Source organism: Vulpes vulpes, chromosome 12, assembly GCF_048418805.1.
Source record: "Vulpes vulpes isolate BD-2025 chromosome 12, VulVul3, whole genome shotgun sequence".
NCBI classification, from domain to species: domain Eukaryota; kingdom Metazoa; phylum Chordata; class Mammalia; order Carnivora; family Canidae; genus Vulpes; species Vulpes vulpes.
The window spans coordinates 95763127-95788077 of NC_132791.1; the positions used below are offsets into that span (position 1 = coordinate 95763127).

The following is a 24951-nucleotide window of genomic DNA, read 5'->3' on the forward strand; positions in this document are numbered from 1 at the left end:
AATAACAATGTATCAATACTGGTTCATTAATTGTACCAAATATACCATACTAATGTAAAATGTTAATAAGAGGAGAAATGAGAATGGGATGCATGGAAACTCTTTATCTTCCCAATTGTTCTGTAAATCTAAAACTGTTCTAAAATAAAAACTTTTTTTTTTTTTTAAGATTCTATCCATTCATTCATGAGATAGGCAGAGACACAGGCAGAGGGAGAAGCAGGCTCTCTGAGGGTAGCCTGGTGTGGGATTCAATCCCAGGACCCTGGGATCACGACCTGAGCCAAAGCCAGATGCCCAAACACTGAGCTACCCAGGTGCCCCCAAATAAAAACTTTTATATACATTTCTAAGACAGGTGTCCAAAGATTAAAATTTAGTAGGACTAATAATTTTTACTGTTTCATCAAGGACATCTTTAAGTGAAAAAAAAAAAAAAAAGTTTTGCTAGGGTTTTCATAATACTTGCATTGAACAATTTAGGAAGAACTGACATCCTCACTATGTTGAGTCTTACAATCTGTGAACACAGTATGTCTCTACATTTATTTAGGTCTTTGATTTCTTTCAAAAGTATTTTCTAATCTTCAGCATATAGATCCAAGACAGGTTTCATTAAATATATTCCTAAGTATTTCATTTTCTAAAGAGTAACTGTAATTAGTTTTGTGTTTATAACTTTGGTTCCCACATGTTTATTGCTAGTGTACAGAAATGTGATGGATTTCTATTGGTAGGTATTATATCCTGGGACCTTACAGAATTCACTTACCAGTTTTAAGAGTTCTGTTTTGTTCTGTTCTGTTTTTGGTAGATTCTTTGGGATATTCTGCACATACAATCAATCATCTGTAAAAAGGGATAGTTTGTTTCTTCTTTTCCAATTTAAAGGCCTTTAATTTCTTGTTCTTGCCTTTCAACAGCGGCTAGAACTTCCAACACAATGTTGAATAGAGTGTTAAGAGAAGATAGCCTTGCCTTGTTTCCAACTTAGAAAGCATTCAGTCTTTTAGCATGAAACGTGATGTTTAACTGGAGATTTTTATAGATGCCCTTTCTTAAGTTGAGGAAATTCCCCTCTATTCATAGTCTGCTGAGAATTTTTATCTTGAATGAGTATTGGATTTTGTCAAACATTTTTTTCTTTATCAATTGATATGGTCACATTATTTTCTTTAGTCTGCTATGATGGACTACAGTGAGTGGTTTTCAAATATTCAAATAAGGTGATTCTTAAAGGATAAATAAGACTTCACAAGACATAAATATAAGAGTATTTGTGTTTATTTGCTTAACGAGTATTTATCCTTACTAGACTACCAGCTGTACAGTGGCATGAATTATTTATATTTTGTTCAATGGTATATAACCAATACTAAGCCTAGCACCTATCACATTATAAACACTCAATAAATATTTATGGAAGATAGTGAAGAAAGAATAGAATGTGCAAGTATACAGCCATGAGTGTGTGTATACATTAGAAGAATAACCAATGAGTCAGAATATCAGAAGCCAAAGACTACACTGAAAGGTGGCAAAAAGGCAGAGCCACTTCTGTGAAGCATATACATGTGTTAATTCAAGATACATCAAAGACCTAAACATAAAAACTAATCTCCCTAAATGTGAAGCTTCTAGAAGATAATATATGAGAATATTTTCTCTAATATTATAACTTGGAGTAGACAAAGGTTTCTTAGAAAACAGAAAGCAATAATCATGAAAGAAAGTACTGATAACACGAATTTTTTGAAAAGTAAAATTTTCTGTTCTGGAGACATCTTTAAGAAAATGAAAGGAAAGTCAAAGAGAGAGAAAATATTTGAAAAACATGAAGATGGCAGCTGTGATATATAGAGTCCCTATAATTCAATAATAAAAAGACAAACAGCCCAGTTAAAAACAAATGAAAAAAAAAATTTCAACACACTTCAAAGAAGATATACAAATGGCTGATAAGCACATATGAAAGTGCTTGACATCAATATTCAGCAAGAAAATGCAAATAAATACTAGTGAAATAGCACTACTAGTTACTGCCACTATTATTAATTATTATTATACCAGTATAATAGCTAAAATTTAAAAGACAGGCAACACCAAATGTTGGACATGGAGCAACCAAAACTTACACACATTTGTTAGGGACAGTGTAAAATGATACCACTCCTCAGAACAATATTTTATAAAACTAAACATGCACCTATCCTATGACCCAACAATTCTAATCCTAGATCTCTAACCAAGAACTATGTCTACATAAAGGCTTGCATATGAACATTCGCTATAACTTTACTCATAACAGCTCTAAAACAGCCCAGATGTTCATCAATACAAGAATGAATAAACAAATAATGGTATCATAAAATGGAATTGCATACATACACACAAGTTACTAAAAGCACAATAACATAGATGAATCTCAGAAACATTACAATGAGTGACAGAAACCAGTCACCTAAGAGTCCCTACTATAGGATTCCCCTTATGTAAGATAATGTAAAAATAAAACTAACCTGTAGTCGAAAAAAATTAAAATAATGCCTTCCTTGGAGGGTGGGAGAGGAGATTAATCTTCAAAAGTAACATGAGAAAACTTATTGGGGTATAAAATATAAGTAATATTTTGTATCTTGATAGGGGGTTTGGATTACATACATATATACATTTGTCAGAAATCTGTATATTTCACTGTATGTAAACGTTGCCTTCAGAAATCTGTATATTTCACTGTATGTAAACGTTGCCTTCAAAAACAGAATTATATTTTTATATGCATTTGAAGAAAGTCTACAACTTACTTTGAAATGTATTTGAAAAAAAGTGGATTGAATTGGTGGATGGACAGAGGGATAGACAGATATATGGTAAAAAGAGCATAATAATGTGTTAATTAAAAGAATCACACACACACACACACACACACACACACAAAGAAGAATCCAGGTGGCTTTACAGAAGTTCATTGTAAAAATTTTTTAAATTGTACTGTATGCTTGAAAATTTCATTAACAAAATGGAAAATGAAAAAGTGGGGAAAGTAAAAATGGGATTAGACCAAGCCTACAGTGGTTCACTGAAGAGTATGGATCTCACCCTTTCAATGTCTAGTGTTCAAACCCTAGGGTTCTTATGGAAGTGGCTCAGAGGGTGAAAACTACACAGGAAGAACCCTGGCCCTAATGATACCACACCAGCTTTACTTTTATATACTTTGTAAATTGGAATTTCATGCAAATAGCTTTAAAGACTCCAGTGATGCAAAGAAAACACATTCAGGCACACACACACACACACACAAAAAAAAAATCACTGCTAGAGGTGATGACGAGTTTCATCCACAGGAGGACCATGGACCTACATGAGAAACAAAATACCCATCTTTTTCAGGAATGTCTGGGTAAAATATGACAAGCGGTGCCTTATATGTGTTCCCATAGGATACAAATGGAATACTAAAAGGACTCTGAAGATCACTGGTTTCCTATCTTGACTTTCCATCTGAGAAACTTGGGTCAGCTAGGAAAGAGACTTTCAGGTGACAGGTCATCCCTGCAAGTCAGTGTGAGGTGGACCGGGCCCAGGCTCGTGGGGTGCCGCCAGTACCTGGCTCATTCTTCTGTAACACTGCATTCTGCCATGATCCCCAGCACCCCTGAGGAGTATTTAATGAGATTTTTCTAGTTATATTGGTGACAAGGTATTTGAAAAATAAGGTCTGTGTTTCACAGGACAAATGCTTGAGAAACAAGATCCATTTTCTTCATAGCTGCCTGTGAAAGATTACAGGCCTATTTTCTGATTTTGACATTTATTTGAAATTCAGATTCTATTGTATAGCCTAATATGAGCTATGGAGATAATTAATATAAATGTGAATATCTCCAAGTGAAGTGGGAGAATGGAGGAAAAAGAATGTTCTTAAAGTTCAAGCCACTTTCCTGTGCCACTTTACGGCATTTAATTGTCTGCTATTCTCAAACACAAAATTCAAACACTAAGCTGAAATTACTCTTCTCTCTAAATCTCTATTACCTGCTCTGCACAAAGAGCATGTGGGCCTCATTTATACACGCGTGTCTGAGAAGCTGTGGGTACACTGCTGTCTAAGGGAGCCCTGGAGTGGATACTTCAGTACAGTCAAGAAGTTACCAGGGGGTGAGGTGATAGCCCTGTCAAAAGTAACCTGCTAAGCTACCAATTTTATAATCTATGCAGCCTTCGGTCTTTGTGGTATTTCTCAAATATCAAAATAACAGTTTGTCTTTAAGACTTTTCACCTTTACGGAGGAATCAAAAAACCACCATCTCTACGAGCTACCTCTCTTTTTACTAATATCAATTTTTAAAGGTCTGGTAGACAAATTAATAATATCAATTTTTAAAGGTCTGGTAGACAAATTAATAATTATAATGATGGCATTAGTAGTATTTGTTGAGTCACTAACTGGGCACTTTGCATACATCATCTCATTTAGTCACCTTTGCAATCCAAGGTTGATATTTTATAGAAAAGGAAAATTGAGATTCCAGTTAACACACAAAAAAAAGGGTATATAGCCCCCAAAGCCCCCAGTTTTTCCACTGAAGTGGATAATGGGGATAAATTTCAGTTACCACGATCAAGACCTCTTGCTCTCGACATGGCTTCCGGGGGCGTTGAGCAGAATTATCTGGTGCAAGGACGCCTCTAATGCAGACGGAGGCCTCCGGAGATGCCCCTGCGCTGCCTCTGTGCCCTAACCTCGCTCCTCATCACGCTGCCTCCTCCCTAACCACCAGCTCACCTGCCAATACCTGGCCTGCCGGTGGAGAACAGGGAGGTAGAGCGAATCCGGGAGGGCACACAGGCTGCGCGAGACAGGAGGTGAAGGCCAGGCGGCTGCAAGTCAGCTGGGTCTGTTACAGGTCCCTGTGACTCTCCTACGGCAGCCAGCGCGTCACCTCCGCGTCCCCTCTCCCCTGCAGCGATGGCACTGGCCAGCAAACCCTCCACGACAGCCAGTCTCTCAGCAGGAAGTGGTCACGTGGCCTTTGTGAATCACGACTTCAGACACAGATAAACCGGACCTGGAGACCGCTTGCCTTGAGGTCACCACATAAAAACCCAATGGCTTCTGTGACGTTTGGTGAACTCAAATCTGGGCTGATGTCCATTTCGGTGACTGCTTAGCCAGAAACCACCAGCGAGGGCTCAGGAACGGAGGCATGGAAGGGCAGAGCCAGCCTGGTGCTTACAGCAAGGAGGCAGGGGGCACTTCAGAGCGGGACAAGGCTCAGGCTCAGCTGCCATCGGACCCACGGACCACCGCCACATTTCAGTTTATTTGAGTTAATAAATTAGTTCTCATCTTTTAAAGGGCCTGGGCCAGGGGAGGGGGGTGAATTTCATTTTGAAACTCTTAAGGGGTAACATGGATGCCACAGTCTTAAGAGGAAAGGAACGGGAGTCTATGGGTTGGACAACTGACGAGACCAAGGCCCTCTCCCAGCTGCCAGCACCTCCCTTCTCTGTGGGGGAGCCTGCCTCTCTGCCTGTCAACACCCCTGGGCATCGCAGGTCTTAACATTCAGCATGCTGGTCATCTTTCTGTATGGTTCTTCTTTTCCACTTTTGTTTCCACGTTCCTACGTGGACCTCTTTATTTTTATGTCATATTGTAAATTTACATCCTTGTTGTAAGCTGCCTTCCATTATATGTATTAGAGAAAGGTAAAAAAAAAATTTAGATTTTTTTAAAAAGAGAGAAAGGTAAAAAATAAATCATAATAATACCCAGTTTCTTCTCTGTCCCAGGCTGGAAAAAAAAAAGAAGATTAATAAAATAAACTTGTTCAAATTATATCTAAATAATACTCAGTTTCTGTGTAAGGACCTAAAACTTTAAGTAGAATCATGCTGACCACATTAGAAAGACCATAAAACCAACTTGGTCATCTCGCAGAGGGAAAACAGCCCCAGAAAACACTCAACAAGGATCACCATGTTATTTGTGGGCATGCCACAACTTTACAGCATGACGTCCATGCAACCAGCACTTATAAATGTTAAAAGGGGATAATATTCAAACCATCTCTCCTAACCACGTATCAGCTGATGGACACACACATCCCACTGCTTCATCACAGTAAAGCACAGTAACCAACAGTTCTATTTTGCCAAGCAACATTTACTTGTGCAATAACTTAAATATTGTGTCACATTTACTTATTTTTTGAAAATGAGTGGAAATGGAAAAACACAAGTGCTGATTCTAACAGTACAACTGAAACGAAGATGGACATAATTAAAGGTATATAAGTGATGGCTCAACATCAGCTGGCCAGTTAGGAGACAAAAGCTGTTATGCAAAAGTAATAGGGAAAAAGGACAGATATCCCCAGCACCAAGACCACAAGGTCTAAGGACATTCCAAGCAATGAGGATGACTGATAGAAAACTTTAAGACAGTGACAAAAATATTAAATGAAAACTACCATCAGAACATTCCAGTTACTCAAATACAGAGTGGGGTAGGGGGCGGTTCGTGGGTCTATCTGCCAGGTATACATCTTACCACAAGAATCAGCGTAACTAGAACTTTCTTAAAAAGAAAAAAGGAAGAGATACCATCAAAGTCTACATCGCTAGTTTCTGCTCTACTCCTTAACAAAACTACCACTGGTAACTCCTCACTCCTAACAGTATTAACAGTTTACTTCACAGATTACAGATAGTAGGATTACTGACAGAAGCAAAATCCGAGCAACAAAATTACTACTTTGTAAAACTGTCAACATTTCAGTTTGACATAAGTTAAAATTCTAGAAATACATGTACACTGCATAACACCTGGATATAAAACACATTTATCTTTTAGTTTTCTGGGTATATAAAACCACATGTTTAATTTTTATATATTAAAGTTTTAAAACTTTTAATTGTGGAGGCAATTAAAAGCTGGTTAAGCATCTGCCTTTGGCTCAGGTCATGATCCCAGGGTCCTGGGACAGAGCCCTGTGTCGGGCTCCCTGCTCCTCCCTCTGCCTATGCCTGCCACTCCCCCTGGGTGTGTCTTAGCTCTCTCCCTGTCAAAGAAATAAAATCTTGGGAAAAAAAATAATAACTTTAATTATAAATTATGAATGAAAGTGGACAGTAGTCCATAGTGGCACAGAAAAGCCTGGAACCCACTCTCCTGGGCAGTACATCTTTTGTATTTCTTTTGCTAGGCTTCTCTCCTATGAGTAGACTGTAATGGCTTTGGGACATCTAATCCGGCTACACACTAGCTATCGGTAATTGCTAATGTCATTGGTAGAGAAGTCCAAGATCCATAGGATAGATATAAATGAAGCACTAATCAGTTGGATGTTCCTCCACTCCATTCTTAGTGCATGAAAAAATGTGGTGAAAGGCAATTCTCATTTACTTTGTTATTTAAAATAAAGTACATCCAAGTGAAATTAGTAGTGAATCATAAGCAAAAATTCATGGGTTAGAGAAGGAAATAAATCAAACCACAAAAATCTCAGCCTCATTTATAAGCTCCTCACTGCAAGACAGGAGGTAAAGAAGTAAATAGATGAAATTGTTCCTCCAAGAAAAGGCACTCAATATTGCCAAGATATGCAAGGTAGCCCAAGAACAACTATCGAGATTTCCATTCATATGTAATGATTTGGTTGAATATAATAAAACCAGTAAAATCACAGAGAGTCATAAGGCTAATAAGTAGAAGGTAAAAATAAAAAATTTCAGTACCCTCTTTTTCTTTTAGTGGCCTGGGAAGTTATAGACTTTCCCACTATTTTCTTCTAATAAACTATTTAGGTCTTACTCACACAGCCCTACAACTTGCTATATTTTCTGTCTTTTAAAAAGTCCCTCTCTTGATGCCATCTTCCTCTCTAGCTATTATCCCATTAATTTCCACTCTTGTGCCACAAAACGACTCCAAGTGTTATATATTGATGTCTCTAACTCCTCTGCTCCATCAACAATGGAGCATGATTGCTTCAACAATCAGCAGCATTTAACAAAGCTGCTCCTTTCTTTTTCTTGGAACATATTCTTCTCTCAGATCTAGCTCTTCCTTATGCTCTAGCTTATGCTTGCTCATCAGCCACCTCTAGACACTGAAGTGCCCCAGGGCTCAGTCCTCAAGCCACTCCTCTTATACTACACTCACTCCCTATGTAATCTGATCCATTTCACAATTTTAAATATCATCCATAAATTGAAACTTTCTGATTCTGCCTCTAGCTATAACCTCTTTCCCTACACTCCAAACCTACTAACCTACTGCCTGCCTACTCAGCATCTCTCCCTGGATGTCTAACAGTCATTTCAAACCTATCACATCCAACACTAAGCTCTTGATTTTGCACTGCCCCCTTCAATGACTCTTCCCTAGTTTGTCCTTTTGGTGGATCAAGTAAGAAACCTTGAAGTCATCTGTGATTTCTGTTTCTCATGCTTCATGTTGAATTCATAAGCAACTTTTAGGAGCTCTACCTTTAAAACAAAATCTTAATGGAAAAGCCATTTTAAAAAAAAACAAACTTTACTTTCCACTCATTTTTAATAGCAACATATGAAGCCCAGAAAACTTATGTAGTATAACTTATGTGTTATGATCACTGTGAAAATAACATTTTTGAGAAAAAAATATACATTTAGGAAAGAATAGTACACAAGCGTGTATCATGATCATTATTAAGACAGTATTGTTGAAAAAGGGGAATATATAGAAAAGGCTAGTAAATCTGGGAAGCATGTAGGAAAATTACAAGAAGCATGTTCCCAAGTACTGAGCACCAAAATATAGGCAACCTGCCACTCATTCATTCAAAACACTGCAGCAGTGCCAAGTACTAGGGATTTGTGGAAAATGTGACCCAGCCATTTAACACTGGGGGAAATTATAAACATGTCTCAAATACACAGAAAGCAAGCTAGAGTGCTAAACGCCATAAAGATTACCATAAAGCACCCTGGGGCTCCAGGAACTACTGGCAGAGACAAGGAGAGAAAGCCCTCTCATCGAGGTGAACTGAGAAATCCTGCCAGGTAGACAGGTTTGGTAATGAAGTGGATGGGAAAAAAAGGCAGGTCTCTTATACACAGGGAAAGGCAATTCACTGCTGCAGAAGCAGTGGATTCTACTCAGAGCCTCAGGACAAGTGACAAGCTAAGCAAAAGACTGCTGAGGAGAAAAGAAGGAAGACACCTGCATATGGGTAAAAGTATGCAAGGTGGGAAGCAAACACACCAAAGCACAGGGAATAGGTGGCTTCAGCTTTCTGAGAGTGGAGACAATTCATGAGATAGAAAACACATATCACAAAACCAAGTTAATTAGTAAGAAAGTTACCTGCATAGTAAAGGAAAGATAATTCTGCTGCGTCTCTAATGAAAAAGTGAAAACTATTTTTTCTATATAATCAATAGCCAGTATAACAATTATCCAGAAAAGTTGGATTTTACTTTAAAATCACTAAGCTTTTATTATTTTCTTTTTTAAAATATTTATTTGAGAGACAGAAAACGAGCAGGGGGAGGGGTAAAGGGAGAGAATTTCAAGCACACTTGAGGAGGGAGGGAGGGGAGGGAGGGAGAGAGGGAGGGAGCCTGATGTGTGGGACTCAACTTGGGGCTTGACCTCACCACCCTGAGACCATGACCTGAGCCAAAAGAAAGAGTCAGACAGTCAACCAACTGAGCCTCCCTGGCACTCCCTCATATTATTTTCTAATTCTGAATTTCTCTTTCCCAATATCACCAAGTTTCCACTTAGAAACATAAAAATAAGAAAAATATGTAACAATCTATTTAAAAATTTGCTTTCTTTTCTTTTTTAAATTTGATTTCAATAAGTTTTCAAAGCAACTATTTTAACAAGTTTTCTCTAAAATTGTAATTATTCTTCCAAAAGCATGAACAGATTTCAGTGATGCATTACCAAGGAAATGTGACAATTTCACAAAAACGTTTCTTCATGGTAGAAAGTAACTTTAGTCTCTAGGTAAGTTATAAAATCATTTCTAATGGAGCAATTATTTTACAACCAATGATTTTTTTTAAATTTAGGACTTTAGCCAACATAAGAACATAAAACAGAAAGTAATAGGACAGGACTCCTAGAAGGAAGAAACCAAAGCATTTTTGGCCACAACAAAACTATCTAAGAAGCTCAAATGAATCAACTGATAAACTACTAGAACAAATAACAGTTTGGTCAAGGGAATGAATTTAAAATTCCTAAAAGTCAAAAGCATTTTTCAATCCCAGCAATAAACAACAGGAAATAAAGTCATAATGAAAAAAATCATTTACAGTAACAAATACTAAATAGTCCTCCCTTATCCACAGTTCTACCTTCCACCATTCCAGTTACCGGCAGTCAACATGCTGCAGGAGATGATCCTCCTTCCAAGTATCATCAGCAAGATAGTAGAAGCCTAACATCAGGTCACAGTGCTTGAATCATTCCCCTCACTTCATCCCCTCACATGGGCATTTTATCATCTCACATTATCACAAGAAAGATGAGTATAGTACAATAAGAGATTCTAAGAGAGAGACCATATTCACATAACTTCTATTACAGTATGTTCTTAAAATCATTATATTTTATTATTAGTTATTGTTAATCTGTTAATGTGCCTGATTTATAAACTTTATCATAGGTATGTATATATATGAAAAAGCAGGATATATAGGGTGCAATACTGTCTGTGGTTTCAGGCACCTGCTACGGATCTTAAAACGGATGTCTTGTAAATAAGGAAGGACTACTGTGTATAAAGAGGCCAATTTGAAGCAAATTACAAAAATTTACAAGCAACCATGAAAGAAGATCAGAATAAATAGAAAGTGACATATATTGACTGGGAAGATTTAATAGTATAAAATGCCAGCTCTATCCAAATTATTTTAATGTAATTTCCAAAGAAATTTGTATGGGAGTGGTTAAGAGGACTTTAAATAATACTCAAGTTAATTTGAAAAATTAAACAAGTGACAGAAGCTAAGAATTTGTTGAAAAACAGTAAGAAAAAAGCAACAGTGAAAACTGGCAAAAGAACTGACAAAGCAAGTAGATTCTGAGATATTTCTAAATTTAACATATCCTCATAAACCAATGAAGTAAATTATATCAGAAATAGTGTGAAACTATTTGGGAGAAAAACGAACTCATCTTCATTTCATGTCCTATGCCTAAACAGACTGTGGAGACTTCTGTGGAGAGTTATATGTATACAAAAGAAAACAAACAAAAACAGAATACTGGTGATTCTTTAAATGATCTGGGGTTAGGAATGACTGTTCTACAAAAGAAGCAAACGTAATAAATGGAAGGCACATAAATTTGACCACATGAAAATTTAAGACTTTTGATATTTATAAACATCAAATAACTTGAACATTAAAAAAAAAAATTGGGGAAAATCTCTGCAGTAAATGACATAGTCAGCCACTGTTTACTTGAGATCTGGTACAGAGTATCAGCTCTTTGAAATGCTGATGGCCTTTTCAACATTCTATGCCATATAAATAGATTTTTGCATCATTTTAAATACAGATCTGGAAAACACAAGTCTACATTTTATTTCAAAAACAAACCTGGGCTTTTAAAAATAGTTTACTTGTGCATAGATTTATGAGATCCCACATATGTGAAGAGATATCTTTGATCTTGGAAACAGTTTGAAAAGACTCAGAGCTTTCAGTTACACAGGTATAAAATAAAGTCTCTGAGATTTTAAAAACCATCAGACTGCCATATCTTTGTTCTTCCAGAGAAAAAGCTATCTTATTTTTTTAACTGTAGAAAGATATATTTAGAACTAAGATTTTTTTCTTCCACTCTGAGCTTTCTAAAAAGCAAACTTACCTTTTAGTTTAATCCCAAAGGAGATAGTAGCTGAAAAGTAAAAATAAGACATGATAGGAAAAAAGCTGAAAATTAATGGTTCAAATACCTTTATGCTCTGTGATTTTTTTCATATTAAGTCTAATAAGTAAGAGCTGTTTGAGGAAACAGGCACACTGTTTCTCGAAGTTTATACTAGAAAGACATTAAGCAAGTGGGGGTTCCTCTGAGGTTCAGCACAGCAGAAAAAAAAAAACAAAACACTCCCGCCTCTCTCCTCTATAAAAGGCCAAATACCTGCCCCAATGGCATAAAAAGAATGGCATCAAATGCATAGATATCCAATATCTACTTCACTTGTTATACATGTAAATACTAATACTATTTGACAATATGACTAAAAAATGACACCAATGTTTGCATGTCAAATATTAAAGTTTTGTTTTACTTTCTACCTTGAGAATATTACATATTCCTTGATTACTGGTCACACAATTTCTCCAAAATCTAACCTCTAGAAGTAATAATGAAAAGCTCATTCATGACATTTCTACATATTGAATCACTTCATGTGATTTTACTTCACCTAATAACATGGCTAAAGCATTTTAAAAAGGGAGGGTTTATATTGTAATTGCTCATTGTTCATAACATGTTAATTTTCATCTAAGAATCCTGCTCAGAAGTTTGAGGTCATTTTTATTTGAATGATATCTGTGCATTTAAATAAATTCTAAATTAGAATATTGATCAAAAAATAACATCAATATGTAAGTGCGAGACACAAATTTTAAAAAACACATCCATTAATAGTTTCACAGATATGATCCATCAAACCAGAAATCCTCAACACTCTGAAGAAGGAACAACACAAAGCAAAGGCAGCACAGAGTTACCTTGACGGTTACCTATGGATCTTTCCCTGGCATTTACTGGTTTGTCATTCCTACCTGCCCTCTCTAAAGAGCACTTGTTTCCCTTTTTGGCCTAGGTCATAACAAAGGACCAGACAGGAATGGAATTGAAATGGACATGGAATATGCAAATGTATGAGCCACTGAAAACAGTAAAAACCCCTGAAGTGAGGATACTGATTTGGAAGTAACAATTCTGGACTACTACATCCTACTAGAGTATGGTCACACAAGCCAGGGAACCAATGTTCTTACAGGTCTAATGGCAAGAAGGGGTCACATGACTTAGAAACCAAAGTTAGTTCCATCACTTTCAGAAAAATCATTACATCATCATAGAAATCATCAAAGGGCAATATCAGATCATAACCTTAACTGATAGATAGAAATCTTTGCTTCAAACAGAATAGGGCTTATATACACCTGGAGCTAATGGCAAAGAACCAGGGTTCCACATTACTACAAGATAAGCAAATATTGACTGAATAATTTCTTAAATTATGTCCCTGATATTAGTGATTCATAATCATTTCATGCTAAAAAAAAAAAAAAAACCAAATAGGGAAATATAGAACAAAGAAAAAAATCATTAATGTTATACCACAGTACCAGAACTATAAAATATACCACACTTGAGACCACCTCTTTAAGACTACTTAGAGCCCCAGGCAGGGGTGAGATGTGAGATGCAACATTCACTATGTGTTGCCACTAGGGATTCTTCAGTGTCAAGTTCTGACATCATCATTACTACTCCACCACCATCTTCACCATGACCACTGCTCATATAATTTACTAAATACTCATTATTACATCTGAAACCATAAGACGTTCTTTATACACAAGATCTCATCTATTGTTAAGTCAACAGGCTTGAGAATTTTATTTGTATTATCAGACTCCAAAAAACTAATATTATTCAATGAAAAATCATGTATGTGGCAATAAAATTCAAATGTTATAAAAGAGTAAACATGAAAAGTAAAATTCTACTGCCTCCTTTACCCCCCATAAACATTTTCTTTGTGTTATGCAATTGTATGCATGTTTGTACAAACATGTAAGCCCCTTTCCCACAGACTTAATTTTTTAAAAAATGTTAGCATATCTTTCTGTATCATAGTCTTTCTTGCCAGTTAAGAATTTACACTGATAACATTCCACAGAAGTAATGCACAGAGATCCACCTCATTCCTTTTCACGATGTGTATTCCAAATTCCATCACATGAAAGCCCCACCATGTATGTACGCAGCCACTTTCCTATTGATGAACATTAAAATGTTTTCCAATATTTTGTTAAAATGAATAAATCTATTAAAAATACTCCTATACACATATGTTTGCATACACATTCTAACATTTTTAGGATAGGCTCTTAGAAGTTGAATTGCAAGGTCAAATGGTTATACATTTTAAATTTGAACGGATACAATCAAATGGATCTCTCAAGTGGCAGTTCACTATACAAGTCTCACCAAAGAGCCCCACCAATTATGAGTGACACACTCCTTGTACCCTTTGTAGCACCATAAATGATCAAACCATTTCATCTCTATACTGACAAAGTTTTACTAAAATAAAGTTACATTAAATATCTTTTAAGAACATTTTTTAAGTCCTACTTTTGTATAAAGAACTGTTGTTTAAATCACCATCCATGAGGGTAGCCTGGATGGCTCAGCGGTTTAGCGCTTCCTTCGGCCCAAGGCCTGATCCTGGAGACCTGGGATGGAGTTCCACGTCGGGCTCCCTACATGGAACCTGCTTCTCCCTCTGCCTTTGTCTCTGCCCCCCTCTCTCTATCTGTGTCTCTCATGAATAAATAAATAAAATCTTTAAAAAAAATAAAAAATAAATCACCATCCATGGAATCAAAGAGTTTAAAATGTATGAAGCTGAAGTATCTCAAATGTATCTCAAATGAAGTATCTCAAAATGAAACACAGAAATACATTTATAAAAGAACATATGATTAATTAAAAAGAGAACAGCCCCAAGGTTCCAGAGGTACAGAAGAAGGAACAGCAAATGCTAACAATGACTGGAAATGCATTCATGGAAGGAGTAAGACTAATAACTCAAGTCTGGGCAGCCAGAAAATTACAAAGAAGAGACAGCAGATGGTGTACAAACAAGATGAGGGATCCCTGGGTGACTCAGCAGTTTAGTGCCTGCCTTTGGCCCAGGGCGTGATCCTGAAGTCCCAGGATCGAGTCTGACATCAGACTCCCTGCATGGGGCCTGCTTCTCTCTCTGCATATGTCTCTTTCTCTCTCTCTCTCTCTCTCTCTCTCTCTCTGTCTCTCATGAATGAATGAATGAATGAATGAATGAATGAATGAATAAAAAAAAAAACAAGATGAATAAAGTCAAAACAAATACTTACATTACATGCTATTGGTCTAACACCAGGCCAGAGGTTGCCAAAATAACAGGCCAGTCAGGAAAAAAAAAAAAAAAAAAAAAAGAGCCAAATAACACAGGTTAACAGTGGCAGAAAAGAATTCCTAAAAATCAACTCTAAATGGAGACCAGCAATTCAGAAAGGTTCTAGGTGATTATATCTTTTAAACAAGGTTCAAAACCGTAGTAAGCCAGGACTTTTCTTGCACATTTTATACATGCACTATAGGATTCCCTTAAAAATATCTACTTGATATAAGCATGCTGCTCAAAATAGAAATAAATAAAAAATGAGGCTATAACTTCACCACTTTGTGTTTTATCTTGAGGATAACTGCAATTCAGTCATTTCAAATCTGAGACAGCAGCAAGCTCTAGCAAAAACAAGGGTTTTGAAAGAAAACGTCCTGGGTTTCAATCTGCACCCACCTTAAATTTTGTAAAACCTCTTCTGCAAAATGGTTACAAATGCTATTCAAATGAAATTATATAGATATAAGATAGATAGATAGATATAGATGATATTTAAACCTAGGGAGAGAGAAAGAGAATCTACATATAGAATATAGCTGGGTGCCTGGCATACAAAGGGAGTTTCTATACACAAATTTCTTTTTCTTCCCTTTCAGCCTACCTCAAATAAAACCAAAATATATAGTACCATTTAAATATTAACTGCTCCCAAGCACATATTTTAGTTTCCTCTAATTTCACTAGCATAATCCCATCAGAGCAGTTAAAAAAAAAAAGTACTCAGTGATAGTGTCTAGACCATTCAGAAAAAAGAATGGTACATTCTAGAAGTTACCAATAAAAAAACAAAAGAAGTATTTTGTTTTTTTTTTTTTGAAAAAAAGTATTTTGAACTAAATTCAAGAGGTGATATAAGAAACCCTGTATTAATATAACATTCTTGATCTATAAACCTAAGAATTCTTCATTTTGCTGAATAAAAGCAAATTCCTAATACTTGCTATTCTATATTCTTTAATACTGAACCACTGGTTTTTTGGGTTTGTTGTTGTTGTTGTTGTTTTTGTTTTTGTTTTTTTTTTTTAAGATTTTATCCATGAGAGACACAGAGAGGCGGAGACATACCAGAGGGAGAAGCAAAGCAGGCTCCCCATGGGGAGCCCTAGGTGGAACTCGCTCCCAGGACTTCTGGGAGCCAACTTAAAGTATCTTTACTGGATCTTAAAGTAATTCCCCTTTAAGATCATGACTAATACAGCTCAACCCTTGTGGGATTCTAGTCATCCTTCCATATGAGCCTTTACCCTACTTGCCCTCCCCATTTTCTCACTAGCTGCTTTGGCATAATATCATGGACAATATATTGACAAATAGCATTGAAACCATGTAATACTGACCCTGTTTTCTTCATTTCCTCTCTGGCTCTAAAATAGCTTATCTGCAACATAACACAGGTATATACCTTTGGGTACATTAAAAGTAAGATTCTCTGAGAGAGCACAGTTTTAAATAAAGCAACTTAACTTAATCTGAGTGGCTCAGCTACTTTAAGTATATCATCAATCATCAAAACCAGCCAGAAACTGCTAGAGTAGCATCTTCCAAACTTTACACAAATAAATCTATGAGTTCCTTAACATTCCATGCTTTCAATTAGCCTTTCTATGGCTCTGCTCATTTTTTTATAACCATATACTTCTTCCTATTGATTTTTAGTACTTCATATATTGGCAGGAAACCATTGCCAACCTAATATAATGCCATGCATTTATGCAGTGCTTTTAATTAAGTCATTTTGGAATCTCCTTAGCATTTTGATGAAGACGATACGTTGTTTTCCTTGAAGTAAAGGCAGTTGAATTTTTCTTTGCACTTCCAGGACCTGGCCCAGTGCCTGCTACATGGTAGGTGCTCAATATCTGTCACAGGTTGCTACAGTGACAAAGTCCTGGCTTTTAATCCCAGTTCCAGTACTTTCCAAATCTAAACTGGAACATGAGCAGATCATATGATCTCCCAGGACTTGTCGCTTATCTGAAAAATAGGAATGAAGAATATCCATTTCACAGAGTTTCTGTGAAAACTAAATGAAATAGTATATTTAAAATCAGAATAGTTGGTACATAAGGACTGAAGAAATTATAGATGATTCTCACTAAATCACACATACATCTTCACCCAAATTCTCTCTGAGGTCATGAGTTACATAGGTCATGTCAGACAATAGGTTCAGAGTAAGTAATTCCCCTTTAAGACCAGTAACTATAGAGACAGGGTTACTAAGCCCTAAGAAGCAGTAATGTGCGCTGGAAATCACCTTGACCATTTTAGAATATTTCCTACAACTTGTTTCATGTTTCGATGCTGTCATTATTGATCTCACACTTCCTTTAGACTCAAGTCTACAAATGACCCATTAACAACTATAATATGACTCCTAGGCCAGCTAATCCCTCAATCCTTCTTGTATCTATGCCCTTCCTTGTATCCAACCCCTGTATCTAATCCACTTGGTACTAACATTCCAAGGAGAAATAGAGATGAATTTCAGTGAAGCTAAGTTCCTGGGCTAGATAAGAAGAAATCCCAGTCACCAGGAGAACACTATTTTTTGAGCCCTTCTGCATGACCAGACGTATTATCCTAAAATATATAACAAGTATAGTACATGACAGGCTGGATGTGGATGGGGGAAAGAGAGAAATTTGAATGCTAGAAGATATGAAACACAGCTCTGGTTAATCTCTCATTATGAGTATCTAAATACAAAGCATTTTAAAACTACAACTTTCTAGTCTTTAAACACACCTTGAAAGAGGCAACATAAGAATGAGAAAGATCATGACTAATTCAGCCAAGTAAAATAAGAGAGAAAACAAAATCTTTTATCCAAAAGACTATTTAAGTATAAAAACTTCAGAGTACCTAAGAAATGATAGTCCAAAAAATATTTGGGGTAAGATTATAAATCAGTTAGTACTGATCTAATGTCTACTATAATAAAGCAAACATTTGTATAGTCTCTTAGGAGTTACAAAGTATGTTCCAATACTTGCATGATGCTACTAGTCAAATCTACCCAACAGAATAGAAGGAATAACTAAATCTCAAGGGGAGGCAGGAGACATAATCCAAAGTGGTCTGTTAATGAACATGACATTTCTTTCATTACGTGTTTCTCATTTTTCCCTAATACATAATATCCCTACATTTGTTGTAATCTTATGTACAAAATAAAACAACCATTAAATGATCCCTAAACAATGGGGTTCAAAAAACATTGAAGGTTAGTGAACACAGTTGTTGGAAGGTGGGATGCCTTGAAAGGTGCTGCCAAACACACTGTATCATCCTAATACACTCTCCTATGCATCTCTTCCATTTAGCTGCTCCTGAATTGTAACCTTTATAATAAGGCAGTAAATAGTAAGTAAAACACTTTCCTGGGTTCTATAAGTCAGTCCAGCAAATGACTGAATCTCAGTTGGGGATTACTGGAAACCTAAGATTTATAGGTAGTTGGTGAGATGTATGGGTAACAAGCTGGGATGGTGACTGGCATCTGAAGGGGCTGGGGGTGGGCGGGGGGGCGAGGGGGAGTCTGGTGGGACAAGTACTTTACCTGCAGAGTCCGAACTAAATCTGGGTAGTTAGTGCAGAACCAAACTTTACTGCAGAATACCCAGTTAGTATCTGGAGAGGTAGAATACAGGGTTAGTATGGGGGGAAAGAAACAAAGAAAGGATGCATCTGGTATCAAATATTTTATGAATAAACACAGCTCACAGGCACTTCAAACATAGCAGGACAACAATAATAGTCACCTAAGAGACAACGGTAAGTTCATTCTCAATTTCACTCACGTTTTTTTTTTTTTTTCACTCACATTCTTGATTTTGGAACATCACTCTAATGTTTGGAAAAAACAAATAAAGCACATGAGTGACTGTGGAAATCAATATGCTATGAAATTTTTAAAATACTCCAAGTAGGGATCCCTGGGTGGCACAGCGGTTTGGCACCTGCCTTTGGCCCAGGGCGCGATCCTGGAGACCCAGGATCGAATCCCACGTCGGGCTCCCGGTGCATGGAGCCTGCTTCTCCCTCTGCCTGTGTCTCTGGCTCTGTATCTCCTTCTGTCTCTCAAGAATAAATTAAAAAAAAAAAAAAAAAATCTTTAAAAAAAAAATATTAAAAAAAAAAAAAATACTCCAAGTAGTTGAATTCAAATTACAAAAGTTACATTCCACCAACCTCATTATGAGTGGAAACAGCCCTACATGTTTTATAGTAAAAAAATTTACGAGAGTGGGTGAAAATACATGAAGCCAAGGGGTAGCTGAAACATTGTACCCTATCACTCTAGAACCTACCCACCATAAAGCAGGACCATTTTAAAAGGCATGCTCTGCCCTTTGGAGACACAGCAGCCCTGATGGAAGTAGCACTGGAGACATTGCCTCCTTCTAACTTCTCTGACAAGGCACTCCCTCAGTCCAGTTCAAGTGAATTTCATGATGCTGCCCTCCACAGCAGGGGTTGGCTGCTGAAGGTTTATAAGTTAATGTCAAGAAATAGTAGTGGGGAAAGAAAAGCTGTTTAAAATGCAGAACTGGGCTCACTTGCAGAAAATAAACTTCTGTTTATATAAACCACTGTTGACAAAAAAGTTCACAGAACAACATTCTAGGCCTAGGAGCTGCAGTGTACAGTTTTCACAACGAAGATGGCTCAGAAGTTGTTCTTCCGACAACTAAGAACTTACTGCTGAGTTGTTCACATTACACAAGAATCCCCAACAAAATACACATCATATATTTAAAGCCAAAAGGAATAAAACAGGAGATACCAAGATGCCTAAACTATACTGCCATCGCTCACACTTCAAAAAAAATAACAAAATAAGAGTAATAAAAAGCTGTAGAAAAGGATGTGACTGACCAGAGGGACTGGCTTAGGAAACTGAAGCAGATATTTCCTCACAGCCTATGGGAGTTTCAGAGAGCAAAGCTAGCCAGAATGTGAGTCTCCCGAATCTCAAGTTGCTAACATTTCATAATATGACGTTGCCAATGAAGAGGCTAACACGGGATCCTAATGAAAGAAAGGAGGGTGTCCTACCTTCCTATCATTCATGCTCAAACCTAACAAGCAACAGGACTGCTCTGCAACACCACACTCTTATTCTCTAGACCACATTCTCTAACAACTGCGCCCACAGTGGATTGAGGGTAGAAAGTGTTAGTGAGAAGGATGAAGCAGCCTCCTGCTATAAATAAAAGAACATCCTACATAATGATAGGTAGACTCTTACCAATTTATTTTCTCACAATGTTCGGGAAAGACGGTATTTAATTCTGGCCTAACCTGAAATCCAGTATAAATGGATGTCTGATTTAACAGAACAAAAATAAAAGATACACATTTAGTTATTTTAAGATCTAAAAATACTAAGATCAGTATTTTTAGATGATCTACAAAGAGCAGCATGAATTTGAAGTACTCTCTTTTTACTCTTTAAAAACAGATCTCTTCTATCCCCTGTCTAATCTCTGAAAGGAGTAAAATTTCCCAATGTGCCACTAGAAGTCAGCTGTACAAACCAGCAGTCAGTATGTTGTCTCAGTAAAGCCCAGAATAATGTCAACCCCCAGTGGAACCCACAAAGTGGGAGTCAACACAAGGCAGGCAGCAGTGCAGGTGTACCTGTCCCCCTGCCCATCCCCCAACTGCCCTTCTCAAGGAAGGCGGACTGTCGTCTAGTCAATCCAGGAGGGAGGGTGAGAAAGGAAAAAAGATCAACTCACAGCTAATGGCATGTAAGGACACATGTTGAACGCGGCAGACCCTACGGGCAATCCTTACCATATACAATGTCACCTTTTCTATGTGTTCTTCTCTTCACCAACTTCACAAACTATGTAGATTTTATGTCAAAGAACAGGAAAAGTGTGAAGTAATACCTGGCACCATTAGCACAGTGCTGATTAAATGAAAGATAGTAAAGAAATGTTAGGTGTTTTCCTTCCCTGTTTCTCCAGGGTGGGGGTGGACTCAGCTGAGGGCTAGAAAGGCAGGATCTCCCTCAAGAGGTCAAATGCGCTGTCACCCCAGCATAAGGGATGAGGCTATGGAGCAGCTGCATCCGTGAGGGGCCCGGGCTGATTTACCAGGCTCATGATGATGGTTTCTCAAATCTGCGTGTAACGCCCTTAACACCAGGTCTGGCTACCACCCTGGTTAGCTGCACTAACTAGCTCAATTCGTAAGAGTATTCAGAGCTACTTATCAGACACTGGGAAGTAAATTAATGCAAAGTATACATAAGTCACTGGCTCAAAATGCTGCCTCCTGGGAAAGAACAGCCCACACCCCAACTGCAGGCTCCCCACACTCACTACTCTGAGCACCTGATGACACTTGCACATGGAGCTACAGTAATGCTCAGAGCAAACACCGCTGCTTGCAGGGCTCATTCGGGGTCTCCCATGTGGCCAGTCTGCTCTGGGCCCAGGTTTTAGAGGGAGCAGAGTGACAAGGCCATTGTCCCCAGAACCCAAAGCCTTAACAAAGGTGGCAGAGGAGTGACAGAGATGAGGAGCCTGCCTATTTGCTCAGCAGACCCTGCCAACCACAGACCGTGCTGGTGCCAGTTAGGGTAGGAGGACCTGCAGGAGGATCTCAAAGCAGCCGCTGGGAGCCCTGGGGAAGCAGCCATGTGGGCAAGGCTCCCTCTGCAGACTTGCCAGGATGGTCCTGTGCCGGATGCTAATGATGGAGGGAAACGAAAAGTGCTCCTCCTGATAACATGTCAGGGTCCCTGCTCTAGAATCTGTGATCACTGTCTGGAATAAATATCCTTTCAGTCACCAACATAATGACTGAGCTTGCTCTGGGGCTCACCATAAGTCCTGAGTCCAGGGAGTTACACAGCAGTGGAAAGTGGAGGCAAACACTCAACTGATGGTCACTTCAGATGAACTAGACCAACCACCTTGGGAGTTGCTTCAGTCATATAAGGATGAAATAGGAGGGAATTTTCAGAGCAAATAATGTATGCATATTCTGCATTTTAAACATATTCACACCCACACCCACAGCTTAACAAAAACACTGTCCCTGTGAATGATCTCAGTAGTAGCTGAGAAGGCACCTCAACACTTCCTCCCTGACAAAAATGTATCCTTTTATACCCATTTCTCCTATTATTAGTGGTATTTAAAATGTTTCCTTATTTTTATTAAACTACTGTACTTTTTTTTAAATTGATGGTGCTTGACATTTTTAATACTACAGTGATGACTGTTTTATAACTATTTTTCCCTCACATACATTGTAGATATTAGAAATATTTGGCTATTGGCATTTTATCCTTTTTTATGGTGCCTGATTTAAAAAAAAATGTGAAAAAATTAATCACTAAGCATAAATCATACTACTTTCCAAAACAAGTAAAACATTTTTTCATGGTTAGACTGAAAAAACATGTAAAATATTTCTGATAGTTTTAGGAAACTGTTGATTAAGCTATAAAATTATGCTACATGAGAAAAACCACCAGAAAGCCTTGTGGCTCCTGCTCTTCAGCAACTGAGTGATCCCTATGACTCCTAAAGCTTAGAGGAAGCCTGAAAAGCTGAAACAGGCCCCAGATAGGGAGGCAGACTAAACAGGTGGGATCATGCCACTCCCCACCTGTGACTGGATGGGTACTCAGCATACCCATTAGGAAGAAAAATTACTAATGCACCACTCTGGCATTTCTTTAGCCGCTATATTCAAGCTAGAAGTAGATTTGCCTCAAAATACTCTGGCACCCAGTATGTCAGCAATTCCACTCCCCTTTGAAAAAGAAAAACAAAAATAGCATAGACTTTAAAACATCCACCAGACCTGCCAGCTTACAAGGGGATGAGATATCCAAGAGGAATTGATATGTTACGTATCATGGAACAGACAAGCAACAGAAAAACATTCTTTTTAACTTAAATAGACTAAATAAAATTAAGAGGAACATGTTTAAAAGTAAAATCAATTTTTGAAAAATACTCAGACTTCTCAAGATTAGTGCCCACGAGGTGCACGGGAGTACAAGGAACCAGGTGTCTGCCGCTGCTTGCCAACAGACCCCTCCCTGCGACCAGACGGCACGTCTCTGCACACGACAGTCTAAGGAGGCAGGGAAGTGACAGAGGAAACAGGAAGTCTGTTCTCAGGGGAAAGCCAGTCTGACTCCCTTGAATTGAACACAGTAACCTTAGGGCTCGTCCTCCCAGAAGCGGGACAGCAGCTCAGGGGCTGCGGGCCACCCCCAAAATGCAGAGGAAAGGCTAGATCCACCACTCGGCAGGCTGAACTGGTGGAGCAAACAGCTAGATTCCCCCCAACACTGCTTGCACACCGTTCACCACATACCCACATTTGGGGTCCCTGAGTGTGCACCCGTCACACCTTGGAAGGTGGAAATCCGTTCCACCAAGGCGCCTCAACTGCACCTTCGCCAACACTTTCCAAAATGTGCGAGTAGCAGAACAAGTGAGAAAGCGAGATGATGGCCGAGAGCTCGGAGGGTCCGCGCTGTCACGGACGGTGGGATGGAACTGTCACAAACACCTGGGGAGAAAATCGTCCTCTCTTCCCAGCAAACATCCCTGAAAAGAGCAGTGACTGGCAGGTAAGGGAAGAGGAAGTGGAATAGATTATAAGTTAATTGGTACAGAGAGCAAATCCCAGAAGGAAGCTGCCTATTAGCTTCGAGCAGGTAAGATGTATGTGCGTTATCCCTGGTCTTTCCGGAATAACTTTACCGCCCTGTGCCATCGAGCTGCTGTCACCGCAGACCCAGGGTCAGCGGTGGAAAATCCTTGGTGAGGGCAGCTTCCCGCCTGCCATTCCCTGAGGCGCAGCAGTAATGAGCCCTCACCAGCCTGGTCATTCTGCTCCGTCCTCCAGGAAACCCTGGTAAGACTCTGGGGGACCGCGGCTCTCCATCCTAGTCGTTCATATTTCAACAGAAACTCAGGATGAAAAGTCTTAAAAAAATAAAGACTTAAAAGCCTAACTCACTACTTGTGTGATTTGGGGTGTAAGGAAAGCAGCAGGAAGGAGGCCTTTTGAGGATCTCTGACAGGATTATAGAAAAAAACCGCACCTTCATAAAACCAAGCCGTGGTACCTCCATTGTGCAAAGCAGGGTAAGACCAAGACGGCATGAAAGGTTACATGAGCGTTATCCAGTCCATCATAACTATGTCATTTTACATGACACAGGAGGTGCTTAAAATAATAGAAGAAAAAGAAAAACTTTCTTTACAAGTAAAATATTACAGATCAGAGGAAAAATTTCTAAAATTTTTACATCTTATGATAATTAAATTGTATGCCATACTCATTCCTGTGGAAATAATGGTCACAAAACACAAAGAGAAATGTTTGTAATCTGGTGAGTCAGACAAACGTTCATCAGGTAATCATGTAAATATAAATTTACATGGGAAACAACCTAAATGTCCCATAGAAAAATAATGAAATAAATGATAATATGCTCCTATGATTTAATATAATGTAGCCACTGGAATTGTTTTAACCAACTTATAAAATTATTACAGTAACACTAGGTACTTAAAAAGGTATAAGAAAGGTATATTTAAAAAGATATAAAAGTGTAGGGTATAATCCCTCATTTATAAAAACAATGCATGTTTGCCTGTGCATAGGAAATTTGATTATATAGCCCATTGAACTATGGGTATTCCTGGTAAGATTGCAGAACATTGAGCATGTTTTCATCAAGGAGTA

At 38.0% G+C, this 24951-nt stretch overlaps 1 protein-coding gene across 22 annotated transcripts in view; it reads right to left on the minus strand.

Annotated features, from left to right (window-relative positions):
- The window catches only part of FARS2 (phenylalanyl-tRNA synthetase 2, mitochondrial), a 584196-nt gene that overhangs the window by 484156 nt on the left and 75089 nt on the right, over positions 1-24951 (minus strand). For 6 of the 22 annotated variants that reach the window (XM_072729192.1, XM_072729191.1, XM_072729201.1 and 3 more), the window contains one exon: positions 11883-11912. The exons of the other annotated variants lie outside the window; for them this stretch is intronic. The gene's annotated coding sequence lies outside the window, so the exon portion shown is untranslated. The remainder of the gene's footprint in view (positions 1-11882; positions 11913-24951) is intronic. 22 annotated transcript variants of the gene reach the window in all.